This window comes from Suricata suricatta, chromosome 14 (genome assembly GCF_006229205.1).
Source record: "Suricata suricatta isolate VVHF042 chromosome 14, meerkat_22Aug2017_6uvM2_HiC, whole genome shotgun sequence".
Classification (NCBI taxonomy): Eukaryota; Metazoa; Chordata; class Mammalia; order Carnivora; family Herpestidae; genus Suricata; species Suricata suricatta.
This window is the reverse complement of record NC_043713.1, coordinates 67,351,577-67,376,435: the sequence shown is the minus strand read 5'-3', so window position 1 is coordinate 67,376,435 and position 24,859 is coordinate 67,351,577. Positions and strand designations below refer to the sequence as shown.

General features: G+C 45.3%; 1 protein-coding gene and 1 long non-coding RNA gene across 5 annotated transcripts in view; one reads left to right on the top strand and one right to left on the bottom strand.

The window, feature by feature from the left end:
• Positions 1-9,560: 9,560 nt before the first annotated feature.
• Positions 9,561-10,249, bottom strand: LOC115277347. Its single transcript, XR_003902384.1, has 2 exons — positions 10,165-10,249; positions 9,561-10,084 (listed from the first exon to the last, which is right to left on the bottom strand). It is a non-coding gene; the product is annotated as an uncharacterized LOC115277347 (long non-coding RNA).
• Positions 10,250-10,346: 97 nt separating this feature from the next.
• The window catches only part of AP1B1 (adaptor related protein complex 1 subunit beta 1), a 54,723-nt gene continuing 40,210 nt past the window's right edge, over positions 10,347-24,859 (top strand). For all 4 annotated transcript variants that reach the window (XM_029921505.1, XM_029921504.1, XM_029921503.1 and 1 more), the window contains exon 1: positions 10,347-10,505. The gene's annotated coding sequence lies outside the window, so the exon portion shown is untranslated. The remainder of the gene's footprint in view (positions 10,506-24,859) is intronic.

Here is a 24,859-nt window from a genome sequence, read left to right as displayed (position 1 = left end):
CGTATGGAATTCACTCCCTTACCCAGAAGATTCCGGTGTTATTTAACAGAGGGTGCTTTATTTGCCAGGCGTAGGGTCAGTTTTCTGATTTTATTATTGATATCTAGTCTTTTAGATTACAATCTAAGAATGATTTATGAATTCTGATTCTACTATATTAGTTTATTAATATTTCTTTTGTGCCCTAATTTATGGCCTTTAATAATTGCAATCCTTACTAGTCACTTGGTGCTTGCTAGGCATTGCTCTAAGAACATTACCTACAATATCCAGTGCAATTCTCTTGACATCTGTGTAAGCCCCATTTTCCAGATGGGAAAGCTGAGGCTCAAAGAAGCTAAGTTATGTGCTCCTAGATACACAGCCAGGAAGTGGCTGAGCTGAACTAATATTAATAGAAGTAGCAGATTGCCAGGCACTGACTATAAATTGTACAACTTAATCTCCTTAACCACAGAAGGAAGCCCATCAGCCCCATTTTCCAAAGTGGAAAGTAAGGGGCAGTTGGGGACTGGAGCCCAGGTGGGGTTCAGACCCTGGCCTCTTCAGCTGCAGCCGTGGAGGGTGGTCCAGGTCCCTTAGGGGCACTGGGAGGCTGATCAGGGCTGTTTGAGAAGCAGCCTGTTGTGGCAGCAATGGAGCCAGGGCAAGGTGAGCAGAATTTTGTTCCTGGGAGGACCAGGGATGATGTAAGGAGAGCATCTGCAGCAGGAAGAGATGGGGACGGAGGACGAGTCCCCAGGAGCCGCTAGACCCTTCTGCTCCCCCAAGGGGGGGGGGGTGGCTGTGCCACGCCTGGCCCTGGGCTGGAAGAATGTGAAGCTGCCCACCCTCGGCAGGTGCAGGGCTGGCGTTGTTAGTGAGGCTGTGGACAAAGTCACCTCCTGCCTCCTTCCAGAAAGGATCTGAGGTAACTTTTAGTCATTTGTAGGGTAAAAATAATAAAAACAGCAAGCAGAAATTAAAGTAGAGGGATAGTTATCACATATGAAGAAGAATCCAGAAGGAAGGTTGAGACCCAGGGATGTTTTGGGGCTGCCTGGGTAACAATTACACCGGAAGGGAAACTGGAAGTTAGTGTCACTTGTGTGCCCTCTAGTGGGCATCAAGAGAAATACTACTTAATTTGTGCAACTTTTATTTATTAATGCACCCCGTGTGGCTGGAGGGTAGGAAGGACATAATGGGAGATTCCGTGTGTCAGAAAGAGAAGGGGACTTACTGAAGGGCACACAGTACCAGGAGCAGATCATTGGTCATTTTATGACCAAGAGAACTCCCAATCTTCCTCTGGATAAAACCTCACAGTGCAGGTACCGATTGGGGAAGGAGAAAACATGGGCCCTGTTGTCATCAGCCTTGACTGCCAGCTCGACTCATTGATGCCTTGTGAAAGTAGGAAAGTCCTTCAGCTTCTCAAGGTCTCGGCAGGCTTACCTGTAAATTGAGTGTTATTGTAGCCCCCACCTCTTGAGAATGGTGAAGGTTAACATGAAGGGATGGATGTCAAGGGCATACAAACGTGCTTGGCCCATAATGAGTGGAGGCTTCTCAAGGAGAAGAAACTGTGGGGCACCTGAGTGGCTCAGTCAGTTGAGCATCGGACTTCAGCCCAGGTCACGATCTCACAGTTTGTGAGTTTGAGCCCCACATCAGGCTTGTTGCTGTCAGATTGTCAGGATCCTCTGTCTCCTGTCTTTGCCCTTTCCCCACTTGCGCTTTCCAAAAGAATAAATATTTTTTTTTAAAAAAGAAGAGAAACTGGGGTGCCTGGGTGGCTCAGTTAGTTAAGCCTCTGACCTTGGCTCAGGTCATGGTCTCACGGTTCGTGAGTTCGAGCCCCGCATCAGGCTCTGTTATGACAGCTCGGAGCCAGGAGCCTGCTTCAGATTCTGTGTCTCCCTCTCTCTCTGTCCCTCTTCTGCTCATACTCTCTCTCTCTCAAAAACATAAGTAAATATTTTTAAAAAAGAGAAACTGAGGTTCAAAGAGTTGGACAAGCTAGCCAAACATCAGCCAGCTCAATATGGAAGAATATAAAGTGAATAGGGCTTGGAGTAAAGTTTTAAAACATCCTCTTCACAAACAGGATGTGATGTTATTGTTAGTAATGGTGTATTAAAAAAAACTTTTAATGTTTGTTTATTTTTTAGAGAGAGAGAGAGAGAGAGACAAGTGAGGGAGGGGGAGACAGAATCTGAAGCAGGCTTCAGGTTCTGAGCTGTCAGCAAAGAGCCTGACATGGGGCTCAAACTCACAGACCGTGAGATCATAACCTGAGCTGAAGTCAGACACCCAACTGACTGAGCCACCCAGGCGTCCCGGTAGGTGTATTTGTTGGGAGAAGTCCGTTCTCTCTGCCTGTGGGTTTGGCCATCAATGGATCTGCTCCACCCTCCTGAAGTAAGGGGCTCCTTCTGGGCCTGGGGTCTCTGGTGGCCGGGTGAGATGCATAAGGTGCAGGTGTGACTGTTCTAGCCACAGCTGTCAGTCTTTGATGGTGAGTGTAACTCAGGAAGAGTGGCCAGCTTAGTTCTGTGGTAGGGGTGAAGAGGGGAATCCCCGAGAGGCGCCCCCTTCCCTGCTTCCAGCTTTTACCTCTGCAAGCTATAATTATTCAGCCTTTGACATTTAGCTGTGCCTCTTCTTATTAGTACTATATTTTTAGCTGTCAGGCCAAGCTGTGGGAGAAGAGGCCCAGACCCACAGGGAAGTATGCCCCCTAGCCTGTTTTCTTAGTTTTACCTGGGGACAGCCATGGAACCTCAAATTGTGGGGAGAGAAGTGAGTTAATACTTGGAAGAGCCTACCACAGTGCCTAGTTCATGGCAGCTATTGATAGTAGTAATATCATTCTTTATAGGGCATCACCTCTTCCAGGAAGTCTTCCCTGACTTTCCCAGGGTGAGTTTGCTGCCTGAATCTCCTGTACGTCTCTGGTCCTTCTGGGCTGTGTTATAATTGCCCCTTTATCTGTCTTTCTCCCACACTCAACAGTAGCCTAAGGAGAGGTGTGCTATCTCTTGTTGGTGTTGTAGCCCCCTATTGCTGGCTGGCTCAGGTAGGAGTGACAAATATATTTTAGGTGAACAAGTGGGGCTCATAAAAGCACATATCCTGGGGCTCTAGGGCTCTGCCCTTAACCCAGCAATTCACACATTGTTTGACTTAAGCTATTGGAGTTACATCGTCTCCTGCCCGCAGATAAGATGGGGCTGATGTGAGTAGCAAATGAGACCCTCTACATAGCACCTGGAGCCCCGCAGATTCCCCACAAACATTCATTGTTCCGCAGTTCCAGATTAAATGCCCTCCACTTGTCCAGGCTTCCCCTGTCCCCCCAACTCCAGGGAGTTTCAGTTCCTGCTCTGGACACCCAATAGCCCCTAAGACATCCCCTATCACCGCACCAATGGCATTTGGGTCTAATGCTCTGTCACCATTGCAGACAGACTGTAGGTTTAGCAAGGGCCAGGCCTTTGCCTCATCCATGTGACTGTCCAACACCCAGCCCAGGGCCTGGTTCAGAGTAGGGACTTGTGAAATGCTTTCTTTAAAAAAAATTTTTTTTTAATGTTTGCCTACTTTTGAGAGAGACAGAGCATGAGTGGGGGAGTGGGGGTGCAGAGAGAGAGGGAGACACAGAATCTGAAGCAGGTTCCAGGCTCTGAGCTGTCAGCACAGAGCCTGACATGGGGCTCAAACCCATGAACTGTGAGCTCATGACTAAGCCTAAAGTTGGACACCCAACCGACTGAGCCATCCAGGTGCCCCTGAAATGCTTTCTTATGGACCCAGATGCCTGGCTCCCTCGCCTTCCTACCTCCCTTGCCTTCCTGCTATTGTCCCTGGATTGCCTTTTCCTTCCACCTCAGCCTGTGCAGCTCTGTTCTCATTGGGCAAGGCCTACCACAGATGCCACCTTCCTCAGGATGTCCTTCCTGAACAAGCTGACACTGTGACTTCTGGAAGACCATTAACTTGACACTTTCACATATGCTTTCCAGCTTGGTACCTTTAGGTCGCTGGTTTGTTTTGCTGGATAATTCTTCTCTTTCCATGTTACATTTCCAGTGAAATTTTGTTTTCCAGTGAGGCTGACAGCATTTGTCAACATTTATCATCAGGGGAAGGTGGTTCCTCTAGACAGCTGTGCGTAGCATGTGGAACATGGGACATACATATAAAATTATTCTATTTGTCCCCTGCCTACTTCATAAAAGGATTTAACAGTGGGATTGTGCCAGTACCAGTTTCTTGCTTTTGATATTATACTGTCAAGATATCACATGTCACTGTTGAGGGAAGCGGGGTAAAGGGTACATGGGACTATATGTACTATTTTTGCAATATCCTGTAAATCTATAACTATTTCAAAATAAAATTTATAAAAAGGACTTGTGGGGTGCCTGGGTGGCTCAGTTGGTTAAGCATCCGGCTTCAGCTCAGGTCATTATCTCACAGTTCGTGGGTTCGAGTCCTGCGTCGGGCTCTGTGCTGACAGCTAGCTCAGAGACTGGAGCCTGCTTCGGATTCTATGTGTCTCTCTCTCTCTGACCCTCCCCTGCTCATGCTCTCTCTCTCTGTCTCTCAAAAATAAATAAAAAAACATTAAAAAAATTTTTTTATTAAAAAAATAAAAAGGACTTGAGGCTGATTAGACATACAAAACTATAATAACTATTACAACAGTAATATCTATCTTAGATGGGACATACAGACGAGGCTGTGCAGACTGGTTTATTAAGTTTATAATATTAATAGATTGGTGGCAACCTAAATATACCACTGTAGGGGATTGTTTTTGAGAACAGTAATACCATTCATGTGGTGGAATACTATACAGGAATTAGAAAGCCCATGTAGAAACATATTTATATTTATGTATATCAGTGAGTTAAAAATACTAAATGGTATAAAATGATATAAAAATACTAAATGACAGTATAATATCAAAAGCAAGAAACTGACACTGGTACAACCCCATTAACTAAATTTACTTCAACTTAAAAAAATACCAGCTGAGGGGCCCCTGAGTGGCTCAGTCAGTTGAGAGTCCAACTCTTGATTTTGGCTCAGGCCAGGATTGCAGCGTTATGGGATTGAGCCCCACGTTGGGCTTTGCGCAGAGTGTGGTGCCTGTTTAAGAGTCTTTCTCTCCTACTCCTCTGTCCCTCTTCCCTGCTTGCACCCCCTCCCTCTCTAAAATAAAAAAATAAAACCAAAAATAAATACCAACTGATGTATGAAGTCTAGAAGGATATTCACCAGAATATTGAAAGTGATTGTCTCAGCACAGTGAGACTGCCCATGACTTTTACTCTTCTTTTTCTTCCTAGTGAATTTCCATCTCTCTACAATGCAGATAGTGGTTACCCAGTAAAACATTTTTTCTAAAACAAAGCTGTGTGGGTTTTTTTCTTTGCTATGTTTTATCATCACAGTATATCAAATCCCTCATTTCTTTTAAATTACATTAATTACTGAAGAATATTACAAAGTACATGTGAAATGTAACACATAAAGAGGAACAGCCACCAACAACCATGAACTCATGAAACACGATATTACCATTCAATTTTCAATCTTTGTGTGATCCACTGGACTAGAGAAATTGAAGCTTCTATGAAATGCCTCCAAATTAAATTGGAAAAGCTATATAATTTCTTTAAAGGTTATTGCCTACAGAGGTAGGTTTTTAAAGTTAAGAATGCAAAAAGCCCAGGGCGACTGGGTGGCGCAGTCAGTTGAGCAGCTGACTTTGGCTCAGGTCATGATCTCACAGTTTGTGAGTTAGAGTCACGTGTCGAGATTGTTGCTCTTAGCCCAGAGCCCACTTCTTTTTTTTTTTTATTAAAAAATTTTTTTAATGTTTTATTTATTTTTGAGACAGAGAGAGACAGAGCATGAGCGGGGAGGGGCAGAGAGAGAGGGAGACACAGAATCAGAAGCAGGCTCCAGGCTCTGAGCTGTCAGCACAGAGCCTGATGCGGGGCTCGAACCCATGAACATGAGATCATGACCTGAACTGAAGTCAGATGCTTAACCGACTGAGCCACCCAGGCGCCCCCAGAGCCCAGTTCTGATCCTCTGTCCTCCTCCCTGTTCTCCCCTCCACCCACCCCACTCCCCGCTCATACTTGCTCTCTCTCTCAAAAGTAAACATTAAAAAAAAGAAGAAGAATGCAAAAAGCCCAAGACTCACGTCTAGTCCATGAGATATGTCTGTTCTTGCAGGGCTGTCTATTGCTAACGGAAGGATAGCTAGAGATGCTATGTTGTAGACAATGGATTTCTCAGTAATCATAATATGCAAACTAGAACATTGTGTGTCCCTTCTACTTCTTAGTAAATCTCAATTATGACAACTTTCTTCTTAAAATCAGTAAGATAGGGACTGAGAGAGAGCTCAGTCTTGCCAGTGACTTAGGAAAAAATGTTGGTAACAACCACCTTCGGCATAGTGAGCCTTTTAACTCAGCAGAGTTCTACAATCCATTTCCTTATACCAGATGGGGAAAAATCACATTCAAAAAGTATGGGGAAGGGGCACCTGGGTGGCTCAGTAGGTTGAGCATCTGACTTCGACTCAGGTCAACAATCTTGCTGTTGGTGAGTTCAAGCCGCACGTCATGTCAGGCCCTGTCCTGACAGCTCGGAGCCTGGAGCCTGCTTCGGATTCTGTGTTTCCCTCTGTCTCTGCCCCTCCCATGCTCATACTCTGTCTCTCTCTCTCTCAAAAATAAATAAACATTAAACAAATTTTTAATAATCTTTTTAAAAATGTTTATTTATGTTTTAAATATTTATTTATTTTTGAGAGAGAGACACACTGAGTAGAGCAGGGGAGGGACAGAGAGAGAGAGGGAGACACAGAATCCAAAGCAGACTCCAGCTGTCAGCAGAGAGCCCGATGCAGGGCTTGAAACCCGAACCACAAGACCATGACTGGAGCCAAAGTCAGAGGCCCAACTGACTGAGCCACCCGGGTGCCCATATGCTTACTTATGACAGACACAGAATCAGAAGCAGGCTCCAGGCTCTGAGCTGTCAGCACAGAGCCCGATGCAGGGCTCGAACCCACGAACATGAGATCATGACCTGAACTGAAGTCAGATGCTTAACCGACTGAGCCATCCAGGCGCCCCCTACTAGGGGAAGGGCATAGAGACACACACTACAAGGGGAAGGGCACTACTAGGGGAAGGGCATAGAGACACACACTACAAGGGGAAGGGCACTACTAGGGGAAGGGCATAGAGACATACACACGGAATCCAAATCAAGCTCCAGGCTCTGAGCTGTCAACAGTCTGACACAGGGCTCTACTTCAGTTCAGGTCATGATCTCACGGTTTATGGGGTCGACAGCTCAGAGCCTAGAGCCTGCTTCGGATTCTGTGTCTCCCTCTCTTTCTCTGCCCTTCCCTGCTTGTGTGGTCTCTCTCTCTCAAAAATAAATAAACATTAAAAAAAGGTTGGGGTTATATGCAGTTCATGTGCTGATGACTTACTTTTAAACTATTCCTTGGCTAGAAGCAACAAAGCTATAGATATTTGCCTGATTTCTTAGGAACCTGATATTTTTTGTATCTCATGAACTATTAGTGGACCTGTGGTCGTACTTAACAACCTTATATTTACCTCATACTTCCATTGCAAATAAAGTTTGAGCTCTATGCCTCTTACCCTCCTATTTGTTCAGTGAAAAAATAAATATTTTTTAATATACTGGAGAATGTAAAAATTGGTAATTAGATCACTTAGTAAATGATAGGAATGGATCATAAGAATTTGTGTGGGCTCCTGGGTGGCTCAGTCGGCTGAGTATCTCTCTCTCTCTCTCTCTCTCTCTCTCTCTCTCTCTCTCTGTGTCACTCTGCCCCTCTCCCCCACTCATGCTCTCTTTCTCCCTAAATAAATAAATAAATATTTGTGGGGTTTTTTTATGATTTTTTTCTTTTATAAAAAGTTTATTGTCAGATTGGTTCCATATAACACCCAGTGCTCACTCCAACAAGAGCACATGATTCTTGATCTCTGGGTTGTGAGTTCAAGCCCCATACTGCATGTAGAGATTACTTTAAAAAAGAATTTTAGCGGTGCCTGGATGGCTCAGTAAGTTGAACATCTGACTTTGGCTCAGGTCATGATCTCACGGTTTGTGGGTTCGAGACCTGCGTTGGGCTCTGTGCTGACAGCTCAGAGCCTGGAGCCTGTCTTCAGATCCTGTGTCTCCCTCTCTCTCTGACCCTCCCCTGCTCGCGCTGTCTCTCTCTCTCTCTCTCTTAAAAATAAAAACGTTTAAAAAATTTTTTAAATTTTAACATGTCTTTTACTATCACCTTGTTAATCAGGCTACATGACACAAAGGTAAGCAAAACAAAGGTTGAACAAACCTTAAGAAATCATGCCAGCTGAGGTGTAGAGGAACCCATGATTGTTTGGCTTTTTAATATCTAATATTTAAGCATGTGAAAAATGTAAGTAAAGGCAAAGCAAACAAACATTGCTATTGTTCAGGTTTTCATATTTTCACTTAGCAAAAATTTTTCATTAGGTTAACATTTGACTTCATCCTTCCTCTGAAGTTAACACATTTTTCAAATGCAAACATTTTACTGATACAATCTAGAGGATGTAAGTAATTCCTCTTCTTATTTTCTGGTGAAATACATGCATGTGGTTTATAACCTGGTGATACATTAGTGATGTATTTAAAAGAAATGTTTTCTAACACTTAGGTGAATAATGTAAGAAGTGTGAAACCAAAGTCACTTGTTTAATGCTGCAATGCAGGTAAAGATAGTGCCTTACATATATGAAGTGCTCACTAAATGTATAATTATATATTTTTAATTTTTAATGTTATTTTTTTTGAGAGACACAGAGAGAACACGAGCAGGAGAGGGTCAGAGAAAGAGGGAGACACAGAATCTGAAGCAGGCTCCGGGCTTTGAGCTAGCTGTCAGCACAGAGCCCGATGTGGGGCTCGAACCCACGAACTGTGAGATCATAACCTGAGCTGAAGTTGGACGCTTAATCAGCTAAGCTACCTCAGTGCCCCTGTATTTATATTTTTTAGAAAAACTTATGCAAGTACTCAAAAAGAACACAAATATATCTTTAGCTAATCTGAGTGGTTTAAGACATTAGAAATAACACTTAGCAGTTATATATATTTGTAGTTCATAATTGAAATACTTCCCCCACCAAACACACAAAAACAAGATGTTCTTTACTTTTCCTGTAAAAGTACTACTACTGAGGAAGCAGTAAAGTCACCTTTTACATACAAGAAATGGAAAATGTTACTTTAGACTTCTAACTCATATTAACTGACTAGTGTTTCAACATGACTATTTTGTTTTATTTTAAAGTTTATATATTTATATTTGAGAGCAAGTGAGCATGGAAGGGGCAGCGAGAGAAGGAGAGAAGGAGAGAACCCCAAGCAGAAATTAGAGGACGCTGAACCCACTGAACCACCCAGGCACTCCTGCATAACTGTTTTAACATTAACAGCCTCATATAGCAGTAATAAGCAACTTAAAAAAAGTGTTCTTTACTCAGCCTACACTTTATTTTATAAACCTTTATTGTCTTTGCTGAAACTCCTTTGATAGGTGGCACTCATACTCGATTACAAGTGTGCCCGAAGAGAACTAGTCAAATCACTATCGTGTCAAAAAGAAAATACCGTTAGAGTCAGAATACGAGCTTGTCATAGTTAAACTCATTGCCAGTAAAACCTTTTTAAAGAGCAGCCACGAAATATTGTTTTAAAGGGGATGATCCGAAATTATCTATGAGGAGAAAGTACCAGAGGCGAGAGTGAGGTGATAATAGGAATTGATGTCCTGGCAGTCTCAGGAAAAGGGAAAAAGGGACATTATGAAGTTCCTCTTGGATAAAAGTTCCTTGGAGGTGTGTGGGTTTACCCTTGCAGTCGGAATTTCTAAAGGGCTGCACAGAAGTGCAGTAAGCGCCAGACTAGTATTACAGCTCTGGTTTTGACTTTTCCATCCATAAGGTAAGCGGTCTTGAGCAAAACCTTGCCTTTCTGAGAGCCTGAGATTTCCCGTCTGTAACACAAAAGAAAGAGATGGCCCTTAAAGTCTGTCTGTACGACCTTCTCCATGTCCATCACCTTAAGCAACTTAACTGATTTCGGGGGCTCCTGCTTTTAGCGCTCCACGGAAGGCAGTGGCTAGGCAGCGCCACGGCTGGGGAGGGGTTAATTCCGTTTTCCTCGCCCCCTCCTGGCCCCGCCCCTCAGGCACCACCCCCGCCGGGGTTGTACCCTTGACCCCGCCCCCAGGCCGTGCGTCCACCGGAAGTGCCCGCGCGCGGGCAGCTCACTTCCGCCCGGCAGGTGACAGCCGCGGGGCTCCGAGCGGCCGGCGGTACGGACGGACGCACCGGGGGAGAGGGAGGACGAGGCCGCGGACATTTTGCTGGCGATCCGAGCCGCGCCGTTGCGCCGGGAGCCGTTCGGACCTTCGGGTGAGGAAGAAGGGAGTCCGGCGAGGCAGGAGAAGGAGTGGGGCGGGGAGGCGGTGGTCTGAGATGAGGAGGTTTGTGGGGTCAGAGGTCACGGAGAGGACGGGGCACTAGGGGGGCGAGAGTAGCTTCCCAAGCCCCGACGAGGCAGAAGGACTGCAGGTTCATTCATTCGCGCCCACTTGGCCACCGGCCTCAATCCCAGCCTCTCTAGCCCGCAGCCCCCTCCTCGGGCGTCCTCCGGAGAGACTGAGGCCCCAAGGAGCCCGCACTTGACCAGACGGGAAACTCCTCTTCGGGTCCTCGTTGCCCCCTTCACATTCCGAGGCCTCCCTGTCATTCAGGGCCTTATCTCTTTACCAAGGTTCAAACAGAAAAAATAAATAAATAAATAAATAAAGAACCGGCCCTGCGCCTCTGCCCCACGCTAGGCTTGGGCTTGATCTGTCCGTTGGCGCTTCATGGACAGGTTATCTGGGGACACCTGTAATCATGTTAAAAATATTGACGAAATGCCAGCTACTGGTTATTGAGTTCCTACTGCGCACCAGACACTGCTAAACACTTTGCATACAATACCACATGCAAACTTCACAACAACCCTTTTAAAGTAGCTGTTGTTGATATCCCCATTTTATCCACAAGGAAACTAAGGCACAGTGAGGTTGAATCACACATGGTCAGGTCAGTCCTGTAGTATAGGCAGAGCCAGGGTTCTTACCCAGGCTTCCAGGGACCTGCAGAGTGCAGAGACAAAAGAGGCTGGACCAAGGTTGGGGTGTAAGGGCTATTTAATATCATTAGCTGCCCTTCTGTTTATTCACAACCAGGTACAGTGTAGTCTTATTACTTTGCGTCTAATCTTCATAAGGGGCATTTGATTCACATATTTAGGGTGAAACAGTCCTGCAGGCTCTTGCTATAAGTGCTTACCTTTTGGGACAGAAGTGGAAGTTTTTCCTGATTGTTAGAACCGTGAGACACAAAACACGCCATTCATGAAGATAATTTAGGAATATTCAGACCCTCTCTTAAGAGTGGTTGAGCTGCATTCCTTTTGGAAAAAAGAGAAGAAGCACGTGACACTTTGGGAAATCTTTTGGCCCTGGATTCTTGAAGAATATTCTCAAGGGAAGGGTCTCTGTCTCTCTGAGAAAAGTGCAGGTCCCTTGGCTTCTTGGCTGCGGAGAGCACATCTTGCTTGGGAGATGGTGAGGTCATTTGATGGCTGGAGGACTAGACTCTGTGAGTCTGAGCCTTTCTCCTTTGCAGACATTCACTTGCTCCAGTTCTGCCTCAGTTTCCCCAACAGCACAAGAGGAACCTGCTGCCTTCCTATCCACTCCTGAGTGTTAACAAAACTTAATGAACGCGTGAAGGTTTCCACATGCTTCTGAAGAAAGCTGTGATATAATTACTGTAGTACCTTTTTTTTTTTAACTCTATGATCTGTTCTCCCAGTTCCACTGAATTCATAGAAACTTAATATTGTGACCGTATCTCCATCCTTCTAAGCGAGGATTCGAGATGAGGCTTCTTGTCACAGATGGTGGGAACATGAGCAGAGCTCAGAGCATCTGGCTCCCTGTCCTGAGTTAAGCCCACCAGCTCCCTCCAACCTCTTAAAAACTGTAATGGAGAGTAACTTCAATAGTTCTCGAAGAATCAGACCCCTCAGAGGTTGTGGAGAGACGATCTGTTGAGTATGGGTTGAGTATCTGTTGAGAGGCTTCACCCTGGGCAACTGGAAGGGCTCACAGGTGTAAGGACAGAAGCACTCCCCGACTCCCCATCAGTCGACCCTGAGTTCCGACCCCAGCTCAGCAGCTTCCTGGTAGTGTGACCTGGACAACTTACTTAGGCTCGTCCTCCTTCGCTTCAGCTCTAAGATAATACTGACCATCACCTTCTCCCCATCTCCCCCGCACCCCGCCACCGCCCCCCAACAGTGGTGTGAGTGTGGATTAGATAAGGCAATTTGTGTAAGGACTGTTATTGTGGATGGGTGCCTTGACTCTAGGCAGTTGCCTCCTTGGGGCCTGTGTCTGAGGAAGGCTGCCAGCCCTGCTTTGTGGGGTGTTACTTCCTCCTGCAGAGACTTTTATGTACACAAGACGACTACCACCCTTCTTGTTTCACTTCCTAAAAGTTTCAGGACAAGTTTGGTCTTTTGGTCCTACTGGCTTTGGGCTTGGCCTTTCATCTTTTTCTGGTCATCCTCCGAAACTGTTGCTGTCTTGACTGCTCACTTCCCAGAAAACCCTCACATCTGGCACCAAAGCCTGACGTGCTGACAGTGAGCAAGCATGGCTCGGGTATGGGCTTTGCACGTTTGTGTAATTACAAAAGCTGAGAGGGCATCCATTACATGTAGATACTTCTTTTTCTGAACAGGGTTTTTGGTTTGTTGTTGTTGTTTGCACAAGACAGGTCACTGATAAGTGATCACAGCCCAGAAATGGTTTTTGCATTATTGCTGTTTTTTTTATCTTCACACAGAAGCAAATAACACCAGAGAGAAAATATCACTTGAGCAGTTGGGAAAGCCTTAAAAAAAATAACCTATTTGATTATCCATCAGTGGCTCCTCATTGCCCTCAGGCTAAAACTAACATTCTTTATCACAGCCTTCAAGGCCTTTTGGGCTGACTCCCGCCTGGCTTTCCTGCCTGGCTCTCCTGCCTTATCTCTCCTACTCCCCACTTCCATCTCTTCCCCAGCTCCAGTGAAACTCAGCTGCTTGCCACTTCTGCCACCCCCAACTCTTTACCTCTGTCTCTGCTTTGTGCTGTCCTCACTGCCTGAATACCATTCCCTGTCACAGATGCCTCTTTCTTTGCTGGACCACTCCTTGGAGTTTCGTATCTAATCATCTCCCCCACCTTGCAGGCCTGAACTTCCACCATGTCCTGTGGCACTGATCACCATGGGTTGTCATTGTTCACTTGGCTGTCTTGTAAGTAGACGGTCCTTAATCCCTGGGGAAGACTTGTCTTAACTGTCTGTGTCTCTAGCACTTAGTGAAATGTCTGGCACATAGGTGCTCAGTAAGTGTTCAGTGAATGAATGAATATTGCATTGAAGTGTTAGGATTCCTTGATTCCTAAGGAATTCAAAGCATTTTCCAGATGATCTCCTGTCCCTCCTCATGTCACTCCAGGGGGATAGGGAGAAATCTGACTAATGATAGGATTACTACTCTTGGGCTACTGTGGTTACCACCCAGCCAAACACCAGAGTGCTTCGGGGCCTCTAGGGACCTGGGGTTGGGGAGCAGCAAGGAGGTGCTGGTGGCAGCCACTCTCCCTAGGTAGTAGTTAGTGTGGCTAGCATTCATCAAGCACTTGGTGAGCTGGGCACTGCTGAAGGCTTTGTGTGTACTGACCTGGTTTAGCCCCACAAATCCCTCAGGTGTGTGACATTGCAGTTATCATTTTACAGTGGTGGCATGCTTGTGCTTCTTAAGTTGTGTAGACCCCCTGGAGAGCCTGTCATACCTGCTGTAGACACCTTTCCTATTCTAACCCCTTGTTCTTGGGACGTCTCCCCTGTTATTTATGGAGCTGAGAAGGGGTTCGGCTGTGGTTATAGACTCCGAAGCTCATGGTTTTTGGGTTTTTAGCCTTGGGCTTGACCCCTGACCTTGGGGACCCCTTCCAGTTAAAGGAAGAGTATGGCTGGTTGACTCCAGAATGCCCAGAGTTCATCAGTGGTTGGAATGCCTGCCTCAGTGACTCTCCTCTGTGGACTTGAGCTGGAAGATGGGTCTCAAAGCCTTACCACCAGTCCTGCATGGTAGATTTTCAGTACTGGAAACATTCGGCAAAGCAGAGCTCTGTAGAGGACTAGACTTGGGTGACACACACTTTTTGCCACACCTGATTGCTTTTAGGGTCTTAAGCATATTGAGAGTGGAATGACAAAATGTCATTAGCTGGCGAGTCTGCTCCTGTGGTCTTCATTCTCTGATCTCTAAGGGCTGAGGGGCCGGATGTTGAGACACTTAGGACAGAGCCATCATACATTTGGCATTTATTCATTCAGTATTTATCGAGCCCTGCAGTGTGCCTGGCACCGGGCTTAGTGGAATGATGGGTAAACAAGTCAGTTTCTGGGCTTGGATTGTTTACTGCATTCTAATGGGTTGGGGGCATTGGGGGAGGCAAAGAGGAAATAGAAAACAAATGTAATAATTAGAAGAACTGATAAGCCATGAGGGAAGCAGGCAGAGCAGCCAGCCCCTGTTGAAATGAAATTTAAGTCAGATCTCAGAACTCCTGCTCAAAACCCTCTAGCAGCTCCCACCTCACTCAGGGTGAAAGCCAGAGTTCTTACCTTGACCTGGAAGGCCCCCTCCATTCTCCTCTGACCGCATAACCCACGGCTTACTCAGCCTCCGTGCTGTTCCTCAATCAATCCAGGGACACCCCCACTTCTCACTGTCTTAGGCCTGGAAGGCTCTTTTCTCAGACACTGTCACCTGTCACCTTCTCAAGGTGGACACCTGGTTAAATTTCAACCTCTTTTCCTCCCTTCCTCCACATTCTCTATCCTCCTTCCCTGCTTCCTTTTCCTCCATGGCATTTGTGACTCTCTGAGATAGTATATATTGTATGTGTTTAGCTTGCTTGTGGTCCCTGTCTGCCACGGGGATGTGTGCTCCATGATGGGAAGGATTTTTGTCCTGTTTATTCACTGCTGCATCCCTAGCAGGTAGACCTGTTTATGGCATGGGAGGCACTCAGCAAGCCTGTAACTAGGAACAGGGGTGAGGGCGAGGACGGGAAAATACCTATGAGTGCAGGGCCTGGGTTTCTTTGAAGTGATGTCATCTAAGCCGATATTTGAAAGATAAGTTGGAGCAGCCACTCTAGAAGCTGAGAAGATAATCCAGGCAGAAGGCTCAGCAAGGGCAAAAGCAGGGAAGAGCTTGACAAAGGAAACAGAAGGCATGTGGGCCTCGAGGGTTATAGGCAGAGGGAAGGGCCTACCTGTGCTCACTTCACGGCTGTGTCAGAGCCCCCTGAGCGGACGCCTGTGGGAGCAGGGGATGGCCATCTGGCCTCACTGAAGGAAATGACCTGGACCTTTCTCCCCCTGGAGATGTTGCCACCGGATCTTCTTCCCACCTTTGCCCTTTCTTCTCTCTTTTCTTTACTTACTTGGTTTCCATGTATTGGCTGTAAAATGGGCTGGGAGCGGGGGTCTGACATTTTCAACTTCAGTTTTGTCAAAATAGCTTGACACCCAGAGCAGATGTATGTCTGATGCTGGCACACCCTGTACGTGGAACACGGGGAAGCTGGTCTCTAGCTAAGGTGGGTTTACAAAGCTTGAAATTCCCCAAGAGGAGAGTTCAACACCAATTCAGGTATTTATTGAGCACCTACTGTTTGCCAGGTAACAGTCTAGGAGCTTAACAGTGGTGGATAAAATGGAAAAAATCTTTGTCTTCATGGAGCACATTATGGATGGGAAAAATAGACTAAAAAATACATTTTATAGGGGCACCTGGGGCTCAGTCAGTTAAGCGACCAACTTCAGCTCAGGTCATGATCTGATAGCTGATCTTGAGTTTGAGCTCCACATCTGGCTCTGTGCTGATAGCTCAGCGCTTCCAGCCTGCTTTGAATTCTGTCTGTCTATCTGTCTGTCTCTCTCTGCCCCTCCCTAGCTTGTGCTCTCTCTCAAAAATAATTAAACACAAATTTTTAAATAAATATATAAATTTTATAGTATGTTGGTGATAAGTACCTTGAAGAAATACAAAAGGAGGAAAGAAGGCTAGGGAGTTAGGGGGATTGGTTGAGGATGTATACAATTTTTTTTTGAAGTTTATATCTATTTTGAGAGAGAGAGAGGGAGAGAGAGTGGGTCAGGGGTGTTATCAGTGTAGAGACCAACACAGGGCTCGATCTCCTGAATCGTGAGATCATGACCTGAGCCGAAACCAAGAGTTGGATGCTTAACCAACTGAACCACCCAGGCTCCCCAGGGATATGCGTGTATAATTTTAAGTAAAGTGGTCAGATAAGGTGACATTTGAGTAAGATTTGAAAGAGATGAGGAACTGAGCCATGACACTATCTGAAGAAGGCCTCTGTGGCAGTGACCAGTGCATATGTGCAAAGGCCCTGAGGGAGAAACATGTCTATTATGTTGAAGGGTCAGCAAAGAGGCCCATGTGACTGGAACTGAGGGAATGATGGGGAAAACGCTGGGAGAAGAGTTCATAATGGGTATGGTATGTATGTGTGTAAATGAGAGACAGAAGGGATGTGTCTCATAAAGGCCTTATAGCCCATGAAGCCATTGTAGAGATTTTGGCTTTTACTCTGAGTGAGACAGAGAACCGCTGGAGGATTTTGAACAGAAGAGTGGCACTTTCTGCCTTAGACTGTAACGGAGTCATTCTGCTTGTTGTTGAAATGAGTTTTCGGGAGCAGTGTAGAAGCAGTTTTGGTGACAGTCCCAATAAGCAGTGGTGGTGGCTTGGGGCCTGGTGGTAGTGATGGAGCTGGTGAAAAGCCGCCTTATGGATTCTGGATTCATTTTGAAGGTAGACCCACTAAGATTTGCTGATAGATTAGATGTGGGATATGAGGGAAAGTGTGTGTTGTCAAGGGCAACTGAGGTTTTTAGCCAATTTTTATCATGTTCAGTTTGGGCTACCAGTTAGCTATACGGACAGTCAAGTTCAGATGTGGATTAGGCAGTTTGGATATATGTGCTGGGAGTTCATGGGAGAGGTTGGGTCCGGGGATGTAAACTTGTGATTTGTCAGCATGTAGATGATACTTAAAGCCTTGACACTGGGTGAGCTTACCAAAGAGGTGAGATAGCACTGGTGGGGAAGGGAAGAGGTACCAGGCCTGAGCCTGGGGCCCTCCAGTGTTGAAGCAGAGGGAGAGGAGGAAGAACCCACGAAGGAGACTCAGAAGGAGCACACAGTTGGGTAGAGGGGAGAGCAGAGAGCATGGCATCCCGGAATCCAGGGGAAGAAGGTGTTTCAAGGAAGAGGGGGTAATCAGCAGTGTCAGATGCTTGTCAGTGTGAGACTTTTTACTTGACAAGATCAGTGCATCTTCTGCCTGCAGGATCTAACACTCTCTGGCATCCAAGACCATCAGTGAATCTCATCCTTCTTTGCCTAACCTCGTCTCCTCCTTTCCTTTCCAAGTCCTTGCCTTCAGCCAGGCAGGGGCTCTCACAAACTCCTGAACACGCAGCCTTGTTTTGGCCTTGGATAAGTCACTCCTCTCTCAACATCTTTAATTCCTCACTTATAAATGGGTTACCCTGAAAATTAAATGAGAGAAGGGCTACAAACCATTTAGCACAGAGCCTGCACCCCAGTCAGTGTCGCTGGTGGTTTAGTCTGAGCGGTGTAGTGTCTTGTGGGTCTTTTCCAGTTCACCCTCAGGCCTCTTTTTTCCAAATGTGACCCATCTTTTCCTATCCAGGCAAACCCTTGTTCATCTAAGAGGGCTTCCCTAGATGTTCCCTCCTTCTCAGAACCCTCCTTGTCTGAGCAGTAGTGGCACTTATCTGGAGGCCATGATTGCTCTGCTATTCACCCGTAGTCCTTTTCCTGGCCTCTGCATCCGTAAGAGCCCAGAGGGAAAGCTGTCCTTTGTCTGCTGGCTGCATGCTCCTGTGTGGGGCACAGTCCCCGTCTCAGGGCTGACAGTGCCCCGCACTGTCACACATGCTGAATGCATGACTCCAACAGTTGAGAGATCTTCAGAAAGTATTCCCATTGTATAGGTGGGAAAACTGAGATCTCAAGGCACCTTGTTTTATAGTCTTTGGCCTCTTTTCATCTTGATTAAGCATTATTCAGAAGAAGCCCCTGGTACTTTCTTTCTTCAAGTCCAGAGGAATTTCCTGTTTGTAGATAGCAGATCTTTCCAAGGCTTACTGTCTGCAGATAGTTGAAAACTGGCACATGATTCTAGAAGTAGGTTCTAGAGACCCAGTGCTAGTATAAGAACATTTGCACATGGCATGGACCCGCCTTTACTTTTCATTTTGAGGCTTTAATTGCTCGTAAATCTCAGGAGATTGATTTTGGTTGATCACTTTTCATCCAAATCCCAGGAGGCCCATAACTTGGCACGCTCACCCAGACAGGCTTTTACTAGGCACATTACCAAACTTGACATTCCTGTTGTCCAAGCTGGATGGGCTGGCCCTAAAATAACCTGTTGTTCAACTTTCAAGGGACTCTGCAGGGAGGGATGTGTGGCAACGTACTTCGCGTATCCTTTAGCTTGGAGAGTGTGTTTCCCCAGGGCTTCATTCAGACAGGAGAAGTTACCTTGCTGGACAGAGTGGCACCTGTGGCACCTCTTATGGGGCAGGCGTAGAGAGTGTCAGTGCTACCATTTGTGGCGGTGACTCCAGACAAATGTCTTGATCTCTCGGGGCTTCAGTTTCCTCATCGGTAAACTTGTGATATTATCAGTACCTTCTCCACAGATTATTGTGAGGATTAAATGTGAGGCTCTTTACATAGTGTCTGCACATCTGTTTGATCTGTTTACCATTACGACTACCGCTGCCACCTTTGTTCTGAATTTCATGCCAAGCCCAAAGACGAACATAACTTATTTTCTCACAGTTCCTGAACTGACCTGAAAGAGCCTGTCTGGCTGAGTTTGGTGACCACATTGTCTCAGAGAGAAAGTCTGAAATCTGGTTTCTCTACTGCTGAGTCACTGTTTAATCTTCAAGCTGGCCTTACCTGTTTCCCTGTCTCTAAAGTGAACTTTAGGACTTAACTGTGTAGACCTTTTCCTTTTTTTTTTTTTTTTAACTTTATTTTTGAGAGAGAGAGAAAGAGTGTGCACAGGGAAGGCGCGGAGAAAGAGGGAAAGAGAGAATCCCAAGCAAGCTCCACACCACCCCACACCATGTGGGGCTCAAGCTCACAAACTGTGAGATCATGACCTGAGCCAAAGTCGGACACTTAACCGACTGAGCCACCGGGTGCCCCAGGACCTTTTTCTTTTTAAAAGGGGGCTGTCAGACAGGTGAGCAGCAGTGAGTGAGTGCTGAGTGGTGAATAGAATCATCATCTCTTATTATAAACTCTAGGCTTCCTGGTGCAGGCCCCCCATCCAGAGCATGGCAGAGCAGGGGAATATTTGTGAATGAATCACCCCGTGGCCTGGAGATACAACTGAAACAGCCAAACGTGTGGGATGATTAAGTGTGGCTTTCCTGTTCTGAATAAAGAAGGAACAACACCACCCTAACCCTTTTATTCATTCTTCCTTGTGTAGTCTTGACTGTCCCTGAGCTAACATGTGCCTAGAACAGGTTTCTGCACTTGATCTTAGCCAAAAGGCCAAGAAGCGATTAGAACAGGTTTCTGAACACCTATTCATTAGGCAAGGGTTTAACAGTGGCAATTAAAAAAATTTTTTTTAATGTTTATTTATTTTGAGAGAGAGACAGTGTGAGTTGGGAAGGGACAGAGAGAGAAGGAGACACAGAATCCCAAGCAGGCTGTAGGCTCTGAGCCATCTGCACAGAGCCTGACACGGGGATTGATCTCACAAAGTGTAAGGTCATGACCTGAGCCGAAGTCAGCCGGTCAGCTGACTGAGCCACCCAGGTGCCCCAACAGTGACAATTTTAAACAGCACTGGAGTTGGAAGTCACCAACACAGACTTTCAGGGATTATTTCTCCCCTGCCCGAATACCCTTGAATTCAGAGATGAGTCTTGGCAGCTGGATCAGACCTTGCCAAATATCTCCTTCCCCTGTCCCCTTCCTAAAGCTGCTTCTCTGGCTCATTTCATGATACTGATGGTCTCCCTTGTTGAGTCATTGAGTGCCGACGGTGTGGAACGCACTGTGCTAGTGCCGCCAATTTCATGCCTCTCATCCGATTGCATAGCATAGGTTGTCTGGCACCAGTCACTACCCTGAGCCTAGAAACATCCTTTCTCTGGCCGTTGGTGGGCCATTTGAGGAGTTGCTTGGCTTGTTACTGTTTTCCTTTTTACTGAAGTCCTAATAAGGTCTGCTGGCTGCTACATTCTGCATTTGTTTTCTCTTGTCCCTTGGAAACGTCTTCTGTCATGCTCTGAGAATGATCATGCTTCGCTTCTTCTAGTTTGATACCCTGGAAGAACACTCATTGGTGAGGAGTTGGATTTCTCATCTAGCAGAGAATCATAGAATGTGAGATGTGGGAGGGAGTTTGTGTGTCATTTAATAGGCTGAAACTGTTGTCCATGGAACTGTGGCTTGCCTGAAGGGCCCCTGGTGAAGGAGGGGAGTTGGGCATACTGGAATGAGCTTGGCTGTAGGTCCCCCAGTCCTATGTCAACCAGAGCAATCCAGTTTTTGTTTTAAGCAGTTTAAAAAGGAAAAGGGACTTGAAAAGTCATTGATCTGGTTGAATTCTCTTGTTTGACAATTGGAAAAACTAAGGCTCATAAATGGATTTGCCCAGGATCATACAGCTGTTGGGATCAAAGCCAGATTTCCTGGCAGCTATCTTGGCATTGGGTCAGCCTTACCATGTTTGTTGAAATTTATCCACAAAGGCTTATGTCCCTGGTCTGCCCCATCGTCACTCTCTGGTCTCCTCAGGGAGCCCTCTTACCTTGATTTGCTAGAGGCCCCTGGTTTTGTGGCTTCTCTGGGAGCCTTTTCATTCATTTTGTCAGCAAACATTTGGGGAGCTCCCGGAATGTGCCAGGCATAGTGCCAGTCACTGGGTTGACAGCATTAAACAGGACAGATCCCAAATTAGAGTTATGAAGAGGGCTGTGGAGATATGATTGAGTCAAATGTCGGGGGGACCTCTGCCCTTGTGGGTCCGGAGACTGCTCCTCTGGGGCAGCTGTGTTTGAGCTGAGACTGAGGATACTCATGGGGTTGGGAACAGTGCTTTGGACAGATGCCTCACTGTTTTCTAAACTGCGTTATATTTGGGACGCTTGGGTAACTCACTCAGTTAGGCATCTGACTTTGGCTCAGGTCATGACCTCACGGTTTGTGAGTTTGAGCCCCGCAGTGGGCTCTCCACGGACAGCTCAGAGCCTGGAGCCTGCTTCGATGCTCGCTCGCTCTCTCTCTCTCTCTCTCTCTCTCTCTCTCTCTGCCCCTCCCCTGCTTGTGTGCATGCACATGTGTGTGCTTTCTCACACTCTTTTTTTCTCTCTCAAAAATAAATAAATGTAAAAAAAAAACCCACTGCATTATATTTGAAAGAGTTAGTTGATACAGACTTGTGATGAGCACTTGGTGTTACATGTAAGTGATGAATCACGAAATTCTCCTGAAACCAGTACTACACTCTTTGTTAACAAACTTGAATTTAAATAAAATCTTGGAAGAAAAAAAAAAAGAAGAGGTGATGTATGCACAGGATATAAAATTCCCAAGATAGGGGCCCTTGGGTGGGTTAGTCGGTTGAGCATCTGACTTCGGCCCAGGTCATGATCTCACAGTTCGTGGATTCAAGCCCTGCGTCAGGCTCTGTGCTGACAGCTAGTTCAGAGCCTGGAGCGTGCTTTGGATTCTGTGTGTCCCTCTCTCTCTGCCCTTCCCTTGCTCATGAACTGTCTTTCTCTGTCTCTCAAAAATAAATAAATGTTAAAAAAAATTTTAATAAATAAAATTCCCAAGATCTAAGCTGGTGAGTGATGAAAGGTCAGTCTCTCACACTATCCCTTGGCAATCCAGCTTCTTTTCTGGAAGAAACTACTGTTAATTAACTTTTCTTGTTTACCCTTTCCTTTTTTATTTTTAATTTTTTAATGTTTATTAATTTTTGAGAGACAAAGAGAAACGATGTGAACAGGGGAGGGACAGAGAGAGAGACACACACAGAATCTGAAACAGGCTCCAGGCCCTGAGCTGTCAGCAGAGAGCCCATGAGCGGCTCGAACTCAGGAACAGCAAGATCATGATGTAGGCCGAAGTTGGACACTTAACCAACTGAGCCACCCAGGCATCCCATGTTGTGCCGTAATTTTTAAAATATTTTTTAATAGTTTTATTTATTTTTGAAACAGAGCATGAGTGGGGGAGGGGCAGAGAGAGAGGGAGACACAGAATCAAAAGCAGGCTCCAGGCTCTGAGCTCTCAGCACAGAACCCAATGCAGGGCTCAAACCCACGAACCATGAGATCATGAGCTGAGCTGAAGTCGACCGCTTAACTGACTGAGCCACCCAGTTGCCCTGATTGTGCCATAATTTTTAAACAAGCGCTCTGTGGAAGGACATTTAAGGTGTTTACAGTAGTTTGCTATTACAAAGGATGCTACACGAATAACTAGATCTACACAGTTTTTATATATATAGAATAAATTCCCAGAAGTGGACTTGCTGGGTCAAAGGGTCAGGACCTTTGCAATTTTGAGAGCTGTCGCCAAATTGGTGTAGAGATTGTAGCAATATAGACACCCCCACCCCCACCCTGTAGCATCATATGAGGGTGTCTGTTTTCCCACATCAGCATGAGCATGGAATATTATCAGACCTTTGGGTCTTTACCAATCCAGCAGCTGATGGATGGTATTTCATTATAGTATCAATTTCTCTTACAAGTAAACTTAAACCATTGTTCTTCATTTTCTGTGAGCATACTGCATTCTTTGCCATTCTCTTGTTTTTAGGCACTTTTTATGTATTAAGGCAAATAGGTTTTTGTCTGCAATGTGATTAAAATTGGTGTGTGTGTTTAGCATATTTTTGTTTTTTTTATTATATTTTTGGCCATGCAGGGAAACTTAGTTTGTATATAATTGAACTCCTAGATTTCTTGATTTAATGCCATACTCAGAAAAGCTTTATTTCCTCTAGAGTATACAATTTTCTATTTTTCTTCATCAGCATTGGATTTTATTTTGTTATTTAAAAAAATTAAATATTTGTATGATCTACATCAAGTGAAATGCTCAGTTCCTAAGTATATAGTCTGGCTAGTATCTGCATCAATGGAAAGATCATTTCCATCACCCATAGAGGGTTTTTTTTTTTTAATGTTTTATTTATTTTTGAGAGAGAGTGCCTGAGTGAGAGAGAGGTGGGGGAGGGAGGAGGACAGACTGTTTGCTGAAAGCAGTGAGCCCCATGTGGGGCTTGAACTCATGAACCACCATGAGATCCATGAGATCATGACCTGAGCGGAAGTTGGATGCTCAACCAACTGAACCACTCAGGGCCCCACCCCTAGAGTTCTCTTGTGCCCCCCGTTCAAGACAGTCCTCAGCTAGAAGCATCTACCGATCTGACTTCTACCACAAGTTAGTTTTGCTCTTCTTATTCTAGAATTTCATGTAAATGGAAGCCCACGATATTTACAATGTTCATACTTGTCAGTGTGCTTCATTCCCACATTGTCCCATCAGAAGTGAGTGAACTCAGAACAAGTGCTGACATCCCCATTTGCAACAGAGGAATGGGATCATAGAGATGAAGTAAACTAATATCAGCTCAGTATTCTTTCCTTTAAAATTGTTATTGTTGGGGCACCTGGTTGGCTCAGTCAGTAGAGCACATGACTCTTCATCTCAGGGTCATGAGTTCACGCCCCATATTGGGCATGAAGCCTACTTAAATAATAATGATTAAAATAAAATAAAATAATTATTGTTATTAGCAATTTTGAGACCTTGGAGAAAAATGTTAATAAATTCAATATTCCTAATATGTTTTTTATAGATTTAAATGCATTTTATTAGCTTACAAAAAGAGATTCTTAATCTCTTGTTCATAAAACTACAGTGGGATATGTGAAGACTCACAATTTAAAAAGTGTTGAAGATTTTTTTCCTTAAACCTAACTCCAACTCCAGTGGCTAAAATTCAAACTCTTTAGCTGAGAATATTTTTATGAATTTCCATTTTCTTCCTAGGACCTCATTTTCCCACTCGTAGATTGCATTACATCTTTGTCGTGGCCAATGTGTCAGTGTTTCTCACCAAGGACTTTTTAAAATGTGTGTGTGTGTGTGTGTGCAGAGAGCAGGGGACTGAGGATCTGAAGTTGGCTGTGCTCTGACAGGCTGTTAGCAGCAAGCCAGATGTGGAGCTCAAACTCATGAACTGCGAGATCGGGGTCCTGAGCAGAAGTCAACCAACTGAGCCACCCAGGTGCCTAGTACCAAGGACTTCTTTATAATTCTTTTAGAAAACATAAAAGTACTCCATTTCAGACTTTATTACACAGTTTCTTTGCTTTAAACCTAGTGGCAGGGGAAAAGTGGGAGTAGGATTTTTTTTTAAAGTAAGGTTAATAGGGACTCGTCCTGGAGTTATGGGATCAAAGTTATTACCTTGGAAGTGTGGGAAGGTAGATTTAAGGTGAGCACAACTTTACTAGCTCCT